Source organism: Furipterus horrens, unplaced genomic scaffold (genome assembly GCF_987537825.1).
Source record: "Furipterus horrens unplaced genomic scaffold, mFurHor1.1.pri manual_scaffold_2, whole genome shotgun sequence".
Classification (NCBI taxonomy): Eukaryota; Metazoa; Chordata; class Mammalia; order Chiroptera; family Furipteridae; genus Furipterus; species Furipterus horrens.
This window is the reverse complement of record NW_028327172.1, coordinates 174,846,946-174,869,260: the sequence shown is the minus strand read 5'-3', so window position 1 is coordinate 174,869,260 and position 22,315 is coordinate 174,846,946. Positions and strand designations below refer to the sequence as shown.

The following is a 22,315-nucleotide window of genomic DNA, read 5'->3' as shown; positions in this document are numbered from 1 at the left end:
GTGGCAATAGAAGTGGAAAGGGTGGGGAAAAGTGACTTAAGACATATTTTAAAGAAAGAATCAAAAGAACAGGTTGGCAACCAACTGGAAGTTAAAAAATATTCTTTCCTATGAATATTGTAGTTTACTTAAGCATGTAGTTAGTTTTCGCTTTATCTAAAGTAGGTTAAATGGGTTGACTGGGTTCAATGTTGAGATACACTGTGTTTGGGAGTTAGTTCTGTATAGGATGTTAGTGTTAACCATCTTGTAGACAATTAGAGTGGAACTGAAGCTCAGGAGAAAGAGATTAGAGTGCAAGATATGAATTTTTTAAATTATATTCATAGAGGTGAGAGTGAAAGAGGTAAATTAAATTACATGTAAAGAGAATGTAAAAATAGATCAGGTACAGGCCTACAATAGAAATTAACTTTTCAGAGTGAACAGAAGAAATAAAAGAATGCAGATGTTTTTATCCTTTCCTGCACGTGAGAATCACGTTGAGCACCTTTAAACCTGATAACCAGGTCTCGCTGCATACCAGTGAAATCTGTATGTCTGGGAATGAAAGCCAGGCATCAGCAGTTTTTAAAGACTCCCAGGTGATTCCAATGTGCAGCACTGAACTAGTGAATACAAGTACATAGAGGGGCTTGGGGCAATTATTTATCAAAGGCCTTTAAAATGTGCATTTTATTTTATTTCACTTGTAAGAATTTAACCTAATGAAATAAGATATTCTCAGAAATTTGCCTATTAGAATATTTAACATTGTTTGAATAGTTGTCCCCAAAATATCTTAAAAGGCAATAGGATATTATTTCCCCGTGTAAAATATATTGACAGTAGACTTGTGGCCCTCAGAAGATCACCATATATTATAAAGTGGAAAACATTTCAAAACTATTAAGTACAGTATGATTTATTTGTGTAACCATATGAGTATATATAATACCTAATATACATTAAAAATCTGGAAATACATACAATAAAATGTAAACATTTCCTAGAAATTGGGTTGATTGTTGATTTTGTTCATATTCTTCTTATTCACCTGTATTTTCAAATTCTAATAAAGTAACACATATAATTTTTAAATGGAGAAAGTGGTAAGTGCTATATTTTTCCCTTGAATAATTTCATCAATGTGCTAGATTTAAAACTTTTGAAAGATAGTAGTTACCCCCTTTTCTTATTTACCACCGTTTTTCCAATACCTGACCCCACAATTATTACATACTAGGCTTTTGGTACTATTATTTGATCAGTGAGTCAAACTCTTAATAGGTTTTTCTGCATATAATCTTGTTCACATCCAGTACATCAACATCTTACTAGGATGATCATTCTGAAATGCCAATATCACCATATCACTCTCCTGTGAAAAATATTTCAATTACTATTTACCATTTTTAAAATAAATCCTGAATTTATTAGCACAATATCTAATACCTTTTCTGCCTACCTCTTTAGCCACATCATTGGTCATGGCATACTTTTCACCCTAAACCATCTTCTTTTCAATCAGCATGTCTTTATAAATACTCTACTTTTGATTCAGAAGATCAACTATTCTCCCTTTTGTGGTCTGGCTGAACTACCCATGGAAGCATCAGCACTTAACCCATCTTTCACCTTCTCTAGATAGCTATTCTCCTTTAGTCTGGGTCAGTTGTCCTTCCTAATCTGTACTTTCCTTAGCTATAATACCCAAATATTGTGTTAGAATTTGTTGTATGTTTTATTGACTTTTATCATTAAAAAGTGATATTGGTCCATTGTGAAAATTTCAGCAAATATAGGAGTCTAAAGAGAGTAAAGTTAACCAATCTGCCACTATCTGAGTCAATTCAAGCCAACACATTTTGGTGTACATCTTCCTCCCTATGTGCATTTGTGCCCCTTCTTATTCTCTGCAATGCAAGCAGTGACCTCTTTTAAACTATAAGTTATTTGAGCCTTTCTTCTCCTTAATATGCTTTTAAATTTTTCTACCAGCTTTAGGAAAAGATTTTATGTCCTCACCATAATCTTTAAGGCCAAAAAAGATTTAGCCCCTACCTACATTTCCATAATTATACCACTCTCCTCATCACTTCCTCCCCAAGGTTCATTAGAGTTCTCAGTCTTTGTACATAGCGTGCTTTTTACACATTAGAATTCCATCATCCTCTTTTCTGTGCTGTGAACACTTTTACTCCAGCTATTCATGAAATTAACTTGTGTTTTCTAATTCAATTATCAGTTTACCTTATATTTTCAAAGAACCAATCTTCTAATCTAGTTTAGCTCTGGAAAAGCTGCTATAGCATTTTGTACCTCTTCTTCATAACATGCATTCCATTTGGAATTATGTATTTAGTAGCAGTTTCCCCACCACCAAACTCCTGTCTTACTTACCTCTATATTCCCAGTACCTACCATGTACTTGAGATATTTCAGGTGTTTAGCACTGCTTACTGGAAAAATATTAGAATGTGTAATAAAGGTAGGTTTATACTCTTTTTATTTAATAATGTTTTATGAATATCTTCTCATATCAGCAAATCTAGGCCCAATGTCGATTTTAGTGGTTGCATAATAGTTCATTATTCGGATTTAACATCCCATATTACTGCGATTTCCATTTTCTTGTATATTTTACTGACTAGACTATGATATTCTTTATTGTGGGGACTAGAGGTTTATCTGTATTGCTCCAGGACTAGTAGGAATTTAATAAATGTTATTGAACAAATGAGAAAAGTTTATAACTACAACAATAATGGCTACTATTTTCTGAGAACTTACTATGTGCTGAGCATTATTCTAAATTCTTTATATGTACTATCTCATTTGACCTTGACAACAAACCTGTTAGCTTCATTTTACAGATGAAGAAATTGAGGCCTAGAGAAGTAATGTACTCAAAGTCTCAGTCAGTAAATAATGGAAGCAGATTAGGATACAGGCCATCTGGCTGTAGACCTGAGACCATAAAGAGAATCAAAAAGAAATTACTGAATCAGGCACAAGGGGCTTTAGTAGTGACTTTCAAGCATAGGAAATAGAAATTCACAATAATTTTTTAAGAATTCCCTATGTGCATTCTTCATTATTTTATATTGTTTGTCAGTTCTTGATATCATACCTATGAAAAACTCACTCTTCTTACCAACAGTAGACATTTTGTCTAAGGTATGATATACTTAAGGATTTAAAATAATTAATCAAACGATAAAAGTTTTAACTTTTCATTACTTTGAGAGGTTACAGGATAGGGGCTATAAAAATGTACTTACTTGGATGTAGAATAATAGCTATGAAGACAGATACTATTTCTTTTTAAAATACAAACCTCTTCCAGCCAAACATCGATTCAGTAAATAAAAACTCAGAAGACATGCACATACAAAGTTTATTTCTTTTTTTTTTTTTTTTTTTTTTTTCCCCTTGAATAGTTGTTTATTGGCAGTGGGCTGGAAAGGGCACTGGAGTTAGCATACAGAGACAATACCACGCACCAATGTCACAAGGGAGGCAAGAGTGGAAAGGAGCAGCCTAGAGCCCCAGATGAGGCCCCCTCTTCAAGAGTGAGTATGGGAGGGGGCGGGGCAAGGAGTGTTGTGGGGGCAGCCTTAGAACACCTGTTTAGTAGGCATGGTTAGAGATGAAGAGGGACTGGCTGGCTGCAGCACCGGCCTGACCACTTGGGGTGTACTTTCCTTGGCAGGCGAGGCTGTTGGCCAGTGCTCGCTTGACATATTCCTCCTGAGCAGTCTTCAGGTTCTCCTTCTTTCCACCCCAGGCCTTCAGAGCAGAGGCCTGCAGGGCTCGGCCATAGGAGAAGGTCAGGGCCCATGGCTTTAGCAGGGGGCACTTGTTGATTGCATTAAGGTTAATGGATGCCTCCTCCTCACTCTGACCTCCAGATAGGAAGGTGATCCCAGGGACAGCAGGGGGCACTGTGCGGCGCAGTGCAGTGACTGTTGCCATGGCAATCTCCTCATTAGAAAATTTCTGGGTACAGGCATGGCCTGGGGTGACCATATTGGGCTTCAGCAAGGTGCCTTCCAGGTAGATGTGGTGGTCACTCAGAGCCTTGTAGACAGCAGCCAGCACCTTTTCAGTTACATACTGACAGCGCTTCAGGTCATGGTTCCCATCAGGAAGGATCTCAGGCTCCACAATGGGCACGATGCCATTCTGTTGGCAGATGCTGGCATAACGGGCCAGAACGTTGGCATTTTCCATGATGGCCAGGGCTGAGGGGGTGTGTTCCCCAATCTTCAGCACACAGCGCCACTTTGCAAAGTCAGCTCCGTCCTTCTTGTACTGGGTACAGCGCTCAGACAGCCCATCCAGCCCTTGGGTAGTAGTCTCGCCATTTGTTCCTGCCAGGGGTACCACACCCTTGTCTACCTTGATTCCCACAACACCACCCTTGGATTTGATAACTTGGGGGAAGGGACGCCCATCATCTGTCTTCTGATAGAGTGTCTCGTGGAAGAGGATGACCCCCCCAATGCAGGGATTCACGCGGTCATCGGCAGTGAGCAGTAGCTGGCGGTAGAAGCGCCGGTTCTCCTCGGTGTTCTCAGTACCAATGGATTGCAACCGCTTGGCAATGCTCCCAGTGGACTCATCTGCAGCCAGGATGCCCTTGCCCGGAGCCACGATGCGCTGAGCAATGTCAGACAGCTCCTTCTTTTGCTCCGGGGTCAGTGCTGGGTATTGGTAGGGCATGGTGCCAGTCAGTTCCTGGCACAGGAGAGGGGCGGGCTTGCGCGGTCCTGCGACGGAGGGTGGCGGGGTGGCGGGTAACTGAGACAAAGTTTATTTCTGATTTGCTTTTTATATTTAAGAACTGAAGAAAACTTAAAAATAAAATTTCACAAAGGCAGGAGAAAATCAGCAGAGTAGAACATAGAGCTAAACTCCATGCCAAATAAAGCAGTTAAAAAGAAGTGTTTTTAATAATGGGCCTATTGAATTAATAACTTTAAAAATAATACTTTTGGAAATTTAAAAAAACTTTGCCTCCTAGGACTGTTACTTGGCCTAAAATAAAGATTTCTTTCCCTATTTTGGCATTAGAAAAAATTAAAAGAAAAATATTATCAAGCTGTAAATAAATAACAAAACGTGAATGAATGCGTTACCCATCTCAGTTCCATAATCATGACTAATACAGTTAAAAGTAAATATTTCAAATACTATCAACCACAGTTCCTGGTTTGTCTTCATTGCTTCTCCATCATCATTTAATGAAGGGTTGTGTCTTCATGCTACAGTAAATCTACTTGTAATATATGTATAAGTATATGATGTGTGTGTGTGTGTATTGTGTGTGTTTGGGGAGGAAATGAACAGAGTTGGGAAATGTGGACTGAGGTAAATATGGAATACAAGGGAATATTCTAACTTTTTAAGTTTGATTTTTGAGGTAATTCCATGGATAGTTATTTAACCATAATATTAATTATAAAGCACATGAATAAAAGAGTGGAGGACAGACTTCCAGTTTCAAATTGGTAACCATTTGGTGTAATCTCCCCTCCCACACTAAATTCATAGAAATTAAGGAAATTGTATTTTTAAAAATAAATTTAAAAAGTCATAGTAAAAATCAAACATAAACTTAAATAACTACAGAAAAAATAATTGATTTTGAAAAATACAAAGAGAAGTCACAGTCCAGGATTATCTTGGGAAAGTTCTAACCTAGCAGTTGAGTCCAGCAACACAACCGTTCTGTATTGGTAGATGATGAAATCTGGAGAAGCTAGACTCAGAAACAACTGGCAGGATGATTTGCTGGAGGAAGGTACCAGGCAGGTGAGTCCTTACATTTCTCTCTCCTTCCCCTCATGTAAGAAAAATAGCAGTATCCTCTCCTGTTGGCAAAGATAAACATGGCCACTTAGGACACTGCAGATAAATAGGGCAATGTCCTAGATGGCTGGTGACACTAAGAGGAATAAAAAGCCCTCATAATCCAAAAGACCAGTCATCAAATTACCCCACCAGGCATAACATCCTTCAGTAGAGTCAGAGAAAAATGTGGTAGAACTATTTCATGAGATAATCGTCTAGAATTTTCCAGAACTACCCAAAGACATAAAACCAAAGGGCTAGTGAATGCCATGAAAAATTAGCCCTGGCTGGTGTGGCTCAGTGGATAGAGTGCTGGCCTGCAAACCAAAAGGTCATTTGTTCAATTCCAGTCAGGGCACAGGCCTGGGTGCAGGCCAGTCCCTGGTTGGTGGCATGCCCCAGGAAACCAATCAATGTTTCTCTCCCACTCTGTATCCCTCCCTCCCCCCTCTATGAAAATAAATAAATAAATAAATTTTTAAAAATTAAAAACACAAAAACATGGTGGTAAAATCTTAGAATATCAAGTTAAAGAGGAAAATCTTGATGCTACTAGAAAGATAAGACCTTGAAGGATAATAAAAACAGACTTTCCCTCAGCATACCACTTGCAATGATATACCTGCGCCAAATATTGAGTGGAAAAAAAAAATTGACCCTGAAATTTTGTATTTAGTCAAATTATTAGGTAAACAGAGCCATTGTCAAAGAAAACAATAATTGCGAACTTGATAGTATTATTTTCTAGGTTTTTGTGCATTAAGTTTAAGTATTTTAATAAGTTTTAGTCATATTTTAGATATTTAGTCATATTTTAGATACTATAGATCCATAGGTCTCCTGTCAATTGCCTGCTATATATGAATGTTTTTTCTAGCCTCTCTACAACTAAATTGATTCTTTCAAAGCCATACTTATTTTCTACCCTTTTCTTTGTGCCTCCTGCTGCCTTACAAAGGATGATGTAGATTTTCCATTTATTTGAAGCCTCGTGTCTCTCACCTGGCTCCATTATCTGTAAGACCTGTCCTTCTACAACTCAAACTGGCTCATTCAAATACCACTTAAACTTTGGTTTGGACAGATTAAAACTTTTAGTAACACACAAGATTATGTGTTCTTTTAGAGTGTTAGGCTTCAATCTGTCAATAATAAATCAGAAGAAATAAAAGAGTCATCTAGTCTCTTTAAATTTAAATCTCAGTCCTGCAATTTACTAGCTGTGTGGCCCATGCCTAAATCTATTTTTGTAAAATGAGAAGAATACCTATTTTACCCCAGTATTATTGTACAAAACAAATGATGTAATATATTTAAGGGACCAAACAAAAGTAAACTGCCAATAAATGTGAATTTTCTTCACTCCCTTCTTCTTAATAGCAGTGCAGACATTGCGGATAGAGAAATGTGAATTTATTTAACTTTTTAAAAATTATGAGAAATAAAAATAGAAATTTATTTTTCAGTTCATGAATAAAGTTAAAAATGAGCTGAATGCACAAGGTGATATTTTAATTTACCCATGTTGCCATCTGAGTAAATGCCTACTTAAAATCAAATTATCAAATATTTAAGTATGTAAAATATATAAAGCACTCCCTATGAATTCATGCCATGTAGTTATGTAATATATATATATGTAACTAAAGTGTATAATTAGAAAACTTGTTTGTTAATTTATAATGAGAACTATTGTCAGTCTAGTTAAGTGGGCCATATTTTTTGGTTCGGCTTGACCAGCACATTCTCATCTAGTAGACAAATCTACTGGACAAATCAAATTATCATAATATTTTCTAATAAGCAAGAAATCAGAATCATAGATATTAGTTATGTAACTCCATTGTACCTGATGCATCTCCCCCACAATGGGTACCTACCTGCGGAGTTATCTAAAAACTAGAGGTGGCCTCTCTCCTTCTCCCCAGCATGATATAGTTTCTTACTGCTGGTGGTAGACTTTGGGACTCTGCTTGTTTCTGCTTCTGTGGCTGAACTGATCTTTTATTAAATTTGTTTTGCCTGCAGTCAAGGTTCTTAGGCCATCTAGTGGAGAATGAACTTTAAATTTTGAAGCAGGAGAAGCTTCCATGAGAAGGTGATATGTAGTTTTTGTGCATTCTGGTATGGAAATTGGGTGGGCCCTTCTACACCAGTATACAAGGAGTTTTTCATTATTCTTGGTGAGAGTCCTGCATATTGGGAATAGCCCCAAGCAGAAGCCTGACCTTGGGCTTAAGTGTCCTGCTGAGTAATATAAATTTGGTTTACTAGCAAGACTGCCTCCACAGAGCTGAAGACAGATTCTCCTAAATCTGAATTCAGTCCATTCTCTACCTAAAAATTACTATTTTGTTGTAAGCTGTGTTTATAATTTTTGTTCAAAAATTTTCTCCCAGAAGAATGAGATAAAATCATATTATATGTGCAGTTGCAACTTTTCTTTGCCTCATCCCGAAGGCAAGACTGATAGCAAACCGTATTGCAACTGCTGCAGTGATAGTGAGACTACAGTATAACCCTTTCACATAAACCGTTATATGAGATGGAATTGGGCACTGTGACTATTTTCAGTAGTTGGTGGAGTCAGACCCCATTAGTGATAAGGCTGTGGACCTTCCCCTAATAAGAATAGAATTCTCACATGCATGGTGTGCATGTGTGTATATATACATTGGCACAGGCCACGTGGAAGTCTGATGGTTGCTATTCAGGAACTTGGAATTGTAGTTGGGCTACAGGTTTTAAGAGTAGCTACTTGTGGTACCAGCTATAAGCCAATGAATATAAACTAGCATCCCACAGTCCCACTGAGGCCCACAGAAATGTTTGATTTGGCCATGGCAATGCCTTTTTTGAAAAATCAGATACCAGTGTTAAAACTAAGGTTTTCTTAAAAATATGAGTTTCAGACTTTTCTTGCAAAATAAGACCTGGCAGATTAAGTCATGTTCCCACAGGTCAACAATCAGTTGGCTCTAAATAGCAGCTTCTCCTTTAGAATGAAGTGTGTGCTACCCAGTTCACCACTACTCTCATATTGCCTGTACTTCCACATTGCCTGTACTTCCCTGACATTAAAACCAAATGTCATGGCCACTGTTGTTACACTACACAGTCTTCACACATTTCCGTTAGCAGCCAGACTTCTACTGACATTTGAGTTTGCAAGTCCTATGCTCCCAAGTTTTGCCAAGGCCCTAGCAGGCTCTCAACCGGCTCATGGAGAATTACAAGAACAGTGTTTGGGCCCACAGTGCCTGTGGTAGAGGCAGAGTGGACATTTGGTAAACAGCAGCAAAGGTAACAGTCGTGTCAGCCAGCAGAACAGGAAGGCTTCAGGTTGGTATTTTACTGCAGCAAAGCCACATTCGAGACAGCACCCTGGAAACTTTCCGCAGTGTTCTAGCTAGACAAACAGGTGCCAACATCTGGTAAGCAGATTGTCAGAGGCTTTGTCCATAATTATCTAGACACAAAAATGAATCCCTCACTTCATAATGACAGGCTGATGAAGTCGGAGACATAAGTTGCACAAGTTTTGAAGAAGTCATCTCACAGTCACCTCTTCACCTTTACCTACGCCACTTTCTCTCTTTTTTTTTTTTTACTTGATCTTATTTTGCATGTAAAAGTATGTTACCTAACGGGTTTTGGCTTTAAATAGAGCACAAAGCAAGCAGTTTTGTTTGGAAGCAGTAAATAGGGAAAAATATTTAAACAAAACATAGTTTTGTAGTGGCTACAGAGTAACACTCATTTAGATGTGGGTCACATCTTCTCACAGAGAGCCCATCCTAAGCCTTATATTTTCCTCTGTTGTCATGATGTTTAATCCCTATGAATATTTTGCATGTATGTATAATAGAATTGTATAGAATTTTGTACTTTAAAGCATTGACAATATGTAAGTCTGTACTGTTGTATTTGCATTCAGAAGGACCAGCTGCACCGCAGTTCAAGACAGAATTTTGACAGGAGTTGTAATATGGGAATTGGGTGTAATGTGGAAGTGCAGTGGGTATCTTCTGTTTGGAAGGAACTGCACAAACAAAGGGGGGAAGCTCCAGCTGAGCATTATCATCCAAAGAGACGTGGTATTTTAGTTTTGCTGGAGTCATTAGAGAGTCATTTGTGAACTTCAGCTGTGCAATGTCATAGAGACTACAAAGACAGTCAGACAAGAACATAGGAAGGATATCAAAGCTACTCTATGTTGGATTATTTTTAACAAATATGTTCTATTTCTAAGAATAATTTTTAATTCATTTTATATTTATAAAAAGTACCTATAGATTAAACAACATACTACTAAAAAATGACTGGGTCAAATAAGAAATTAAAGGTGACATCAAAAGATATATAGAGACAAATGAAAATGACAACACCATACATCAAAACTTCTGGGATGCAGCGGAAGCAGTAATAAAAGAGAAGTTTATACCATTACAGGCCTATCTCAAGAAACAAGAGAAATCCCAAATAAACAACCTAATATTATATCTTAAAGAAGTAGAAAAGGAAGAACAAAAACAACCCAAAGGAAATAATAAAAATAGGGCAGAATTGAATGCATAGAGAACAAAGGCTGTACAAGAAAATTAACAAACAGCAAAGAACTGGTTCTTTGAAAAGATTAATAAAATTGACAACCCCCTGACTATATTCACTAAGGAAAAAAGAGAATAGAGTCATATAAACAAAATCAGAAAGGAAAGAGAAGTTACCATAGACATCACAGACATACAAAGGATTATTCTAGAATAATATGAAAAACTATATACCATGAAAATCAATAGCCTAGATTGAATAGATGAGTCCCTAGAAATATATAACTTTCCTAGACAGAACTATAAAAAAATTAGAAAATTTATAAATAGACCAATCAACAGTGAGGAAATTAAAACAACCATCAAAACCCCCCAAAAAATAAAAGTTTAGAACCAGATGGCCTCACTAGTGAATTCTACCAAACATTCAAAGAAGATTTGGTACCTATCTTTCTCAAACAGTTACAAAAAAATTAAAGAAGGGGCAATACCTCCTAACACATTTTATGAGACCAGCATAACCCTGATATCAAAACCAGCCAAAGATAACAGAAAAAAAAGAAAACTGCAGACCAATATCTCTGTTCTAAACAAAATACTAGCAAATCAAATACAACAATATAATAAAAATATATATACCACAGTCAAGTGGGATTTATTCCAGGGACACGAGGATGGTTCAACATATACAAATCAATCAATGTAATGCACCATATTAACAAAACTAAGGATAAATGTCATATGATATTATCAGTAGATGCAGAAAAAGCATTTGATAAGATACATCCATTTATGATTAAAACACTCAATAAAATGTTTACAGAAGGAAATACCTCAATATAATAAAGATCATATATGACAAACCCTCAGCCAATATCATAATCAATGGTAAAAAAACTGAAAAATTTTCCTCTAGAATCAGGAACAAGAGAAGAATGCCCATTCTCACTGCTCTTATTCAACATAGTTCTGGAAGTTTCAGCAAGAGCAATCAGACAAGAAAAAAATAAAAAGCATCCAAATTGGGAATAAAGAAGTAAAAGTGTCACTCCTTGCAGATAACATGATTCTGTATATAAAAAACTCTAAAGACTACATTAGAAAGCTATTAGAAACAATAAACAAAGGTAGTAAAGTTGCAAAATGCAAAATCTATGTACAAAAATCCATTGCCAATACCATGCTGTTTTGATTAACATGGCTCTGTAGTATAATTTGAAGTCAGGTAATGTGATACCTCCAGCTTTGTTCTTCTTTTCTCAGAATTGCTTTGGCTAATTGGGGTCTTTTTTGGTTCCGTACAAATATGATGATTTTAAATTCTATTTCTTTAAAAAATATCATTGGAATTTTGATGGAGATGGCATTAAATCTATATATTACTTTGGGTAGTATGGCCTTTTAATTATGTTGATTCTTCCAATCAATTAATTCAAAATATCTTTCCATTTCTTTGTGTCTTTTTCAACCTTTTAAATAATGCTTTGTAGCTTTCAGTATATAAGTCCCTTACATCCTTTGTTAAGTTTATTCCTAGTTTTTTTATTCTTTTGATTACAACTTCAAAATAAATCATTTGTTTGTTTTTTTAATTTCTTTTTCTGAAGTGTCATTGTTAAATACAGGGTGGACCCTTAGGATAATAATGGAGCTGAAAAAATGTTATCACCTAATGATGTCATAGCTGTCATAATGTCATAGCAACACATTACTCAGACGTTTATGGTGATGCTGGTGTAAACAAAATTACTGTACTAACAGTTGTATCAAAGTATAGCACACACAATTACAGAAGTAGGCTACACAATATAGGTTTGTATAAGTGCACTCTGTGATGTTTGCACAAAAAAATGCATTTTTCAGAATGTATTCTCATTGTTAAGTGGCACATAACTATAGTACCAAAATTATAATATCATTGTCCAAGAGAATAAACCAATTATCCTCATTCTAGTCCAGGACAAAACCACCACTCATGCCCCCAACTCAATCACTTCTTCCCAGACCAATTATCTGTCTCTGTCTAATATCTCCTCATAACAAGGTGACTAACACCACAATCTACTTCTAAAAATACGTGAACCAGATGAGAAAGCAAATTACAAAAAGGGGAATTATTTACAATGTATGTGAAAAAGTGTTAATGCTCATAATTAAAAATGTTAAATGCTTAAAAGAATCAATATAAAAAATGAGCATGTTCAATAGAAAAAAAAATAAGTAACAGCAATTCATAAAAGATCTACAAAGGGTGAAGATATTATAATAAACAATGGAAATTAAAATAAAATTATACCATTATTCACCAGTCAGCATTAACTTTTAAAAGGAATGATAGTAGTGTTGCAAACAATAAGAACAAATTAGAAACTATCGGAATCTCAAGATGGCTGTTGAGTAAGTGAAAGCTACACTCACCTCTTCCTTGCACCAAACCAGATTTACAGCTAAATTATAGAGAAATTAACCTGAATGTCCACCTGAAGACAGCTGAACAAAAGTGTTATATCCAAAAATATATATAAAAAGCTCTATAGAGACTGGTAAGAAGGGATGAAACACAGAGAAAGCTGTCCCCTGCACCCACATGTGGTAGCTGAAAAGCTGGAAGGATATCTCAGCTGCAGAAGTTCTCCCTGTGTAGCCTGGGATCTCAGTCCCACACCAGGACCCTCAACCGATAGCACCAGAGCCAGGAAGTAGAGCCTGCATAGGATCTGGCAATGAAAATCAGCAGGGACTCTGTCCACCAAGAAGAGAAGGGAGTCTACTAGAATCCCGGGTGCTCTCATAAACAACCAATGCAACAGGGGCTTGCTATCAGGCACTTAGGGGAAGGTGACTCAGGGCATATGGGAATCATAAAGAGAAGATCTGGGTGGCATGATCATGAAGAAGATCTGGGGCTCAGCTACTGAGATCCCAGCTCTGAGTCAATATCCCACACTTCACTCAGATGCCATATTCCTAGGATTGGATACTTCTATTCTTACAGCACCAGCCTGGGGAGTGCAGTAACCTGGTCCTCCAGCATTGGCAACACCATCCTGACAACCTTGAGTCCAGCAGAAAGAACTGTTGTCTGCACCTTTCTCTGAAGACTCTATAGACAAACACTCAAACACTGAACTGTAAGGTTTTGGAAGAGGGGCCAGTCTTCTCCTCCCTTGCAGGCTCAGCTAAGATCAACAGGAGAATCATTTGTTTAATCATCTGAAGTACTGGTGACCCCACCCTGCTGAGCTCAGTTCCTAGGGGAAGGAAAAACTGCTAAGAGATGAGACCTCCAGAGCACATCCCCCTCGGAGCCCCCAGTCCAGGGACTCAAGTCAGTGGTGGTACAGAGCTGGGGGCAGGCATAGAGCTTGGTCCTTTCCCACGGGCTTGGCCAATGCCACCCTTAGTGAAAAACTTTCTTGATTTCTTTTCCCAAGTCCCAGTGTCCCTACCTGTAAGAACAGAGTCACTCAGATAACCGTTAAGACATAACGAGCAGGAAAATAGAAGTTTATTGGGAGAATCAGCAAGTGGGGAGACCAGCCACGGGTGGTCAGGACTCTTACCTTCTAGGAGAGAAGGGGATTGCTTTTATAGGGGGAAGTAAAAGGAGGTTTTTGTGAGCTTCGTCGACTGTTTGGCCATCTGGCAGCTGCAGGTGCGACAGTCTGATCAAAGCAGAATGTGGCTTAGTTTATTTTCAGCTTGAAACACCCTGTTATCTCCCAGGCAGCTGCAGACAGGAGATTTTGAGCCTGACACATCCTGTTATCTTCCAGACAGCTGCAGGCAGGGTAGGAAGGTCATGGGGTCTGGGGGTGTCACTACCCGGCTGAGCTCATATCTGCAGAAAGAAGGGAACACTACTCAGAGCTGGGAACTTGGGAGCACATCTTCCTCAGAAGCTTTGGTACAAGCTCGAGCTGGGGTGGCTATGCAGCTAAGGGAGGGCATACAGCTTTCTCCCCTCCTGTGGGCTCAGCCAGCACCACCCCTGATGGAAGACTGTCTGGATCTGTTTTCCCAAGTCCTGGTGGCCCTGCCCTGCTGAGCTTGCTTGTGCAGTGAGGAGACTCAAACAGAGACTGAGTGGTACAGCTCTGGAGTAGAGGCCACATTCTCCCCATTGAGTCCCTTACCACAAAATCCCTAACTAGGAGACCCACTAGCCTCACGATCCTGACCCAGTCACCTGCCCTACTCAGTTTGAGTCATGTGGAAGGGACTGTGTGGTACAGCCAGCTTAGGCCCTCTCTACAGTCTTGCATTAAAAGGCTCTGAGGAAGTCCAGACTACCTCGGGGGGGGGGGGGTGTTGTAGTAGCCAACAGGTGGGCACCAAACAACTTGGCCCCTCCCATACACATTCAGGCCCAGTGAATAGTATGGTAGCTCTACACAGGTAGCCCAAAGCCAGTTAAACACAACATCTGACACCAGCCTTCACTGAAACCCCATCCAACTGGGCCCAGAACCAGAGGTGAGCTTCAAACCTCACCAGAGCTAAATCCAACTATCCACACAAAAGGAACAGCCAAAGGGGAAATCCAGCAGAAACCAGACACTGCTGGGAACAACGCTGCCTTGAGGAACACTCATACACAATGAATGAGATCTATCCTTGTAGTCAGCCAGCCTGAGGGCTAACTCCACCCATGAATGGCCCAACAGCATTCAAGACTCTACAAGAGGAGGGAACACATAACCCATTCAAGAAACATTTCTGGGGCGCCTCGCTCAGATGATCTAGAAGATTGTGCCACTGGGACCTACAAGGCACCTATATCAGAGAGCCTACATAACAAGTTTGGGAGTCATAGTGTTACAGAGCAAAAGGAGGTTCTTTCACGTGGTGCCTTGGTGTAACACCCAACAACTAGTGTTGAGGAAAACAGGTCTTTATTTACAATATTCCAACCTGGGGAGGGCAGTGAGCACTTAAGCTCAGAGCCCTGTTCTCCCACGGGACCCAGCACTTCCCTTGCTCCCCAAAAGGCTAGAAGCCAAAACATTGTCCAAAAGTTCCCCATCCCTTATCTGTCAGCTGTCTCCTTCAGGATCTGAGCAAGAAATTGAGAACCTATTTGAAGAAATAGTAGCTGAAAACTTCCTTAACCTATTGAAGGAAAAAGTCACACAAGTTCAGGAAGCACAGAGAGTCCCTATTAAGATGAACTAAAAGAAGCCCACACCAAGACACATCATAATTAAAATGGCAAAGGTTAAAGACAGAGAGAGAATCTTAAAAACAGAAAGAGAAAGACAGTTGGTGTCCAGGCTGGATTGCTCAATTGATTAGAGTGTCAGCTGAATATACCAACATTGCAGGTTAGATTCCTTGGTCAGGCCACATACAAAAATCAACCAATAAAACCAATGAATGCATAAATAAGTGGAACAACAAATTTCTCTCTCTCTCTCTCTCTCTCTCTCTCTCTCTCTCTCTCTCTCTCTCTCTCTCTCTTTCTCTCCTTTCCCCCTCAAAGCAATTTATTTTAATTGTTAAAAGAAAGACAGTTACCTACAAGTGAGCACCCATAAGGGAGCTGATTTCTCAATATAAACATTTAGGCCAGAAGGCACTGACATAAAATACTTGAAGTGATAAAAAGCAGGGATCTAAGCCCTGGCTGCTGTGGCTCAGTGGATTGAGCGTCGGCCTCTGAGCCAAGTGTTGTTGGTTCAATTCCCAGTCAGGGCACATGACTAGGTTGCACATCAGGTCCCCAGTTGGGGGTGTGAGTGAGAGGCAACCACACAGTGATATTTCTCTCCCTCTCTTTCTCCTTTGCCCCCTCTCTAAAATTAAAATAAATAAACGAACTAAGTAATTAATTATTTTTTAAAGCAGGGATCTATACTCAAGGTTCCTCTATTCAGCAAGTTTACCATATAAAATCAAAAGCAAAATAAAGAGCTTCCCAGACAAAAAAAAAAAAAAAGAAAAAAAAGCTGAATTAGTTCATTACCACCAAACTAGTATTGCAAGAACTGTTAAAGGGGCTTCTTTAAGATTAAAAAAAAGGGGGGGGGGAGAAAGAGAAATATAGGTATAAAGGATAAAATGACAATAAATAATTACCTATCAATAATAACTTTAAATATGAACAGATTAAATGCTCCAATCAAAAGACATGGGGTAGCTGAACAGATAAGAAAACTTGACCCATATACATGTTGTCTACAAGAGACTCACCTCAAAACAAAAGATATATATATATATACTGGAAGTGAAGGAATGGAAAAAATATCCCATGCAAGTGGAAACAAACATATAAAAAAGCTGATGTAGCAATACTTCTATCAGACAAAATAGACTTTAAAACAAAGGCCATAGCAAGAGACAAAGAAGGACGTTACATAGTACTGAAAGAATCAATCCAATGAAAGTATATATAACCCTTGTAAACACATGTGCACTCAATATAAAAGCACCTAAATATATAAATAAAATCTTGGTGGACATTAAGGGAGAGATTTACATCAATGAATAGATCTTCCAGACAACACAGTAGATTGGATGGATTCAATTAATTTTTACAGAACATTTCACCCCAAAGTAACAAAATATACATTATTTTCAAGTGCACATGGAACATTCTCTAAGATAGACCACATGTTAAGACACTAGATAAGCCTTAATAAATTAAAGAAGATTGAAATTATATTAAGCATCTTCTCTCACCACAATGGTATGAAACTAGAAATCAAATACCAAAAAATAAAATAAAATAAAAACTCAAAAACACCCAAACATATGGAGGATAAATAACATATTATTAAACAACAAATAGGTTAACAATGATCAAGGAAGAAATCAAAAGTTACATGGAGACAAATGAAAATGAACACGCAACAATCCAAAGTCTAAGGGACACAGTTAACAGTCCTGAGAGGAAAATTCATAGCATTACAGGCCTACCCCGAGAAGCAAAGAAAATCTCAAACAAACAATCTAACTGTACACCAAAAAGAACTAGAAAAACAACAACAAGCAAAGCCCAGAGTAGGTAGAGGAAGAGAATAAAGATTAGAGCAGAGATAAATGAAATAGAAACTAAAAAATGATACAAAAGACAATAAAATCAAAAGCTGGTTATTTGAAAAGATAAACAAGATTGATAAACCTTTAATCAGACTCATCAAGAAAAAAGGAGAGAGGACCCAAATAAATGAAGTCAGAAATGAAAGAGGAGAAGTAACAACTAACACCCCAGAAATGCAAAATACTGTAAGAAAATATTATGGAAAACTAGATGCCAACAAATTGGACAACCTGATGAAAATGGATACATTTTCAGAACTATACAATCTTCCAAAACTGAATCAGGAAGACTCAGAGAATCTTAATAGACCAATTACAATTAATGAAATCAAAGCAGTAATCAAAACATGCCCAGCAAACAAAAGATGGGATTCCTCCACAGGTGAATTTTACCAAATATCCAAAGAACACCTATCCATCTAAAACTTCAAAAAAATTTAAGAGCAGGGAAGACACCCAAGCTCATTTCATGAGGCCAGCAATATCCTAACTCCAAAACCAGATAAAGACATTACAAAGAAAGAAAATTGTAGGCCCATATCCCTGATGAACATAGATGTTAAAATCCCTAACAAAATATTAGGAAATCTTATCCAGCAATACATTAAAAAGACCATACACCATGATCAAGTGTGATTTATTCCTGGGATGCAAGGTTGGAACATATCTGCAAATCAATAAACATGATACATCGCATAAACAAAATGAAGGATAAAAATCACCTGATCATATCAATAGATGCAGAAAAAGCACTTGAAAAAATCCAGCACACATTTATGACAAAACCTCGCAGCAAAGTGAGAATAGAGGGATCATACACCAACAACGACAAACACACAGCCAACATCATACTTAATGAGCAAAAACTTAAAGCATTTTCCTTAAGAACAGAAACAAGACAGGGATATCCACATTCACCACCTATATTCAATCAAACAAAAAGTGGGAATATAAGGCATTCAAATTGAAAAAAAAGAAGTAAAACTGCCATATTCACAAATGACACGATAATGTATATAGAAAACCCTGAAGACTCCACCAAAAATTACTAAAACAGATACATGAACCTGAGAAAGTAGCAAAATACAAAATTAATATTCAGAAATTGGCAGTATGTTAATACACTGATTATGAACTATCAGAAGGAAAAATTAAGAAACAATCTCATTTACTATTGCAACAAAAAAAAATATATGTATAAAGTATCTAAGAATAAATTTAACCAAGGAGGTAAAAGACCTGTACTTGGAAAGTTATATGATACTAAAGAAAGATATTGAAGAAGATACAAATAGGTGGAAGCATATATTGTGTTCATGGATAGGAAGAATTAACATCATTAAAATGATCATACTACCCAAATCAATCTATAGATTCAAAATAACTTATTAAAATATCAATAGCATATCTCAACATCTAGAACAAATATTACAAAAATTTATATGGAACCAAAAAAGACCCCAAATAGCCTCAACAATCTTGAGAAAGAAATAAAAAGTTGGATGTATCACACTACTTGATATCAAACTATAATATAATTCAAGGCCACAGTAATCAAACAGCCTAGTAATGGTATTTAAAAAGGCATACAGATTAATGGAACAGAACAAAGGACCCAGAAATAAACTCACACCTTTATGGTCAATTAATATTTGACAAAGAAGGCAAGAATACATATACAACAAGGTAAAGACAGTCTCTTCAATAAATGTGTTGGAAAATTGGACAGATACTTGCAAAAAATAAAAAAATAAAAAAGAAATTAGACCACCAATTTACACCAAACACAAGATTAAACTCAAAATGGATTAAAGACTTAAGTGTAAATCACAAAAACATAAAAATCCTAAAAGAAAACATAGGCAGTAAAATCTTAGACATTTCTCATAGCAATGTCTTTGCTGATGTATCTCCTCAGGCAAGGGCAACAAAGGAAAAAAAAATAAACAAATGGGACTACATCAAGCTAAAAATATGGGTAAACTTTGGTTCAGACTTAGAAAAATTCACCACTCCTACTAAAGTGAGCTGTATACCAAATCCTCTCTTCCACCTAGCCAGAAACACGAACAGTGAAAAAGAGTTTGAAATAGAGAGAGTAAGTCCAACTTATTCACAGTATCAAGTCTTATTCAGTGAACTGATGACTTAGATATTGCTAATCTGAGTTAGTAATTGAGGTAAAGGGCCCAGGAATAATTTAAGGAAGTTTACAGACTACACAACCAGAATGTGCAAGTCACTTCACCCCCTGGACCAAATACACAGTCTATTCATTAGTAAAATCAACATTTCTATGGCCTTTCTCAACTCTTTTAGTCTATGATGTTGTGCAATTGTTTAATAATAAATGAATTTCTGTATATACAGGAAAATCTTGTCTTCTGATTTCATTTTGGGAACTGTTTGACTAAACTGAAATTAATAGAGAAAAAAATGTTGATGACTAGTTTGACTAGTTATCATATAAAAATATAACAAAGCAGCTACCATTTGTAACTTTAAATGCAGTTCCTAAAGGAAAAATTTCTTAATGTTCCCCCCAAATACTGCTTGATGTTCTTTATGAGAAAAAACAGACAACAACAACAAAAAAATAAAAAAATAAAAAAATAAAAAAGAACAGGCAGCATACAGCTAAAGCAACAGACCTTACAAATCTGTTTAATTTAGTTCTGAAGTGCAGAGCCAACAGCACCATGTTGATTGAATCTTCAAACTTGGCCCCTTGATCCATCATGACAACATTAAAACATTTTAACAGTGTTCGCATTAATAATTTTGGTCAGATAATTTCTCTAGGAGTTTGCCTACTAATCTTGCCACTCAGTGGAGCAGTTGTGAAACTGTTGATACATGTAGTTATTTTTTAAAAGCCCCAAGAGAGTAATTATAACATAAGGGTGGGTGGATGCATATAATTTGGGATTTTAACTCATAGATCCCTATCTAGGAACTCACTGACAATGAAACTTGTCAGAGAGACAAATGCTTATACACGTACAGGAGAGATTCTAATGCCTAGAGAAGAGAGGGTGTAGTCACCTCTAAAAGAAGCAGGGTGGTGCTTTGGTTGCAAAGCCCTGAGGCAAATGCTGAAAACTGAAGACATTTGTTTTTAGCCTACAAAGTGCTGTGCAGACTCACTCATAGTAAAATAAAAATTTGAAAGTCCCTGGGAATGAAATTAAGAAATTAACAGTTCTCTCATTTTCAGAAAATGAAGAATCTGTTTTATACAGAGAAGAGACAGTCATTTTTCAGTGGACTGACAAATTCTTTCATTGTAACTTGGAAAAGACCTCTTAGAAGTTGTTTGATCTCTTGTACTCTTCTTGCTAAAATAGTCAATTGAAAGTATAATGTGTCATTTAGATATCTTCTTTTGCCTGCCATTGGATCTGATATTATGGACTCATATCTAAGAAGCCACTACAAAATTCTGAGTTATTACTAAGTTGAGTAAGTTTTAAAACTAGTAACATGGAAAGAAAATTTAAGTATTAGCCAACCCTCTAAGAATTTAAACTGTATAACTATTACAAGTGCAATATAAAAAGAGAGAGAGAGAAAAACTAGCTTTATAGACCAAGATGTTAAGCATTAGTGGAATGTAATAAAGTTGCTTCTAGTCAGACCTAACTTTTTATATAATTCACCAATAGGCATAAATTCTCATTGGGCATGGCGTCATCCTCTGAATGATAAGTTCATGCTAAAGGATTCATCCAAACTGATTCATCCAGACTGCATTCTCTAAAACCTGACAGTCTGTAAAATCTCTCAAATGTGATTTGTTGACTTAAAAATAGTTATTTTACCAGCAAAAATTAGTTCATTCAGGAATAGCAGAGAACTGGGATTTGGCACATACAACATTCTTTTACAGAGGAAAGAGGAAGTTGGGAGGAGCTGTTAAACAGAAAAAATCCACTGAAGGAAACTGGGAATTCAAAGTGTAATGGCTTTCAGTTGGCTGGGTTGTGACAGTCTCTCATTGGCTGAGCCTGTTGCAGATGCAAGGCAGATGTTTCCCTGTTTGGGACAGCCTCTATTGAGTGGTTGGGCATGAAATTTCCCCCTACAGGTCCTTCAATCTTAGTTGTGGTCTTTTTATTATTAATTATCACATGATTTAATACTTATCTCTCCCCTTTGGCCTGCAAAGTTTAGCCTCTATAAGGTTCTTCACCCTGCAGGCAAAATTAACCTATTCCTTCTCTTTGCCCCCAGAATATGAGGCTGGACCCCAAAAAAACCGGAATTTATTTATTAAAAAATTGTGTATTTATTCTTACACGTTTAAACTTCAGTCATCTTCAAAGTACTCTCCAATTGATGCAATAAACCTATCACATTTTTTCCACTGCTCAGTTTTTGAACCCATCGGTTTTGATACCTTTTAGTGCTTCTGCTGTTTTTTGTTTCACCTCTTCCACACCAGCAAAATGTTCTCCTTTGAAGATAGGATTTTTCTTATCCTGGGAAACTAAAAAAAAAGTCATTTGAGGCAAGATCAGGAGGCTGGGGCATGGGGCTCATGCCATTTTTGGTCAAAAACTGCTGGACACACAGTGCAGTGTGGGCAGGTGTGCTTGTAAATCACCCGTCACAAAACGGGCAAACGTGCTGAAAGAGTCTTCAAAAAAATTCACTGAAGCCGAACACAGCGTCTCACAACAATGCCAGCTGGTACACTGATACAAATGCGTTCCTAGAACATTCACCTAGTGGGGGAAGCCTGTACTACAAGGGGCCTGCCCTCCAGAAGATAATTTTGAGTTTTGGGGGGTAGATTCTTCTATTATAATCATAGTTAATACATACCATGTTTACTATATGCTAGACATTCTTCTAGGTTTTTAGAACTATTAACTCACTTAAAC

General features: G+C 37.3%; 1 pseudogene; it reads right to left on the bottom strand.

Annotated features, from left to right (window-relative positions):
- Positions 1-3,404: 3,404 nt before the first annotated feature.
- Positions 3,405-4,784, bottom strand: LOC150020046 (fructose-bisphosphate aldolase A pseudogene; annotated as a pseudogene).
- Between the last annotated feature and the right edge of the window lie 17,531 nt (positions 4,785-22,315).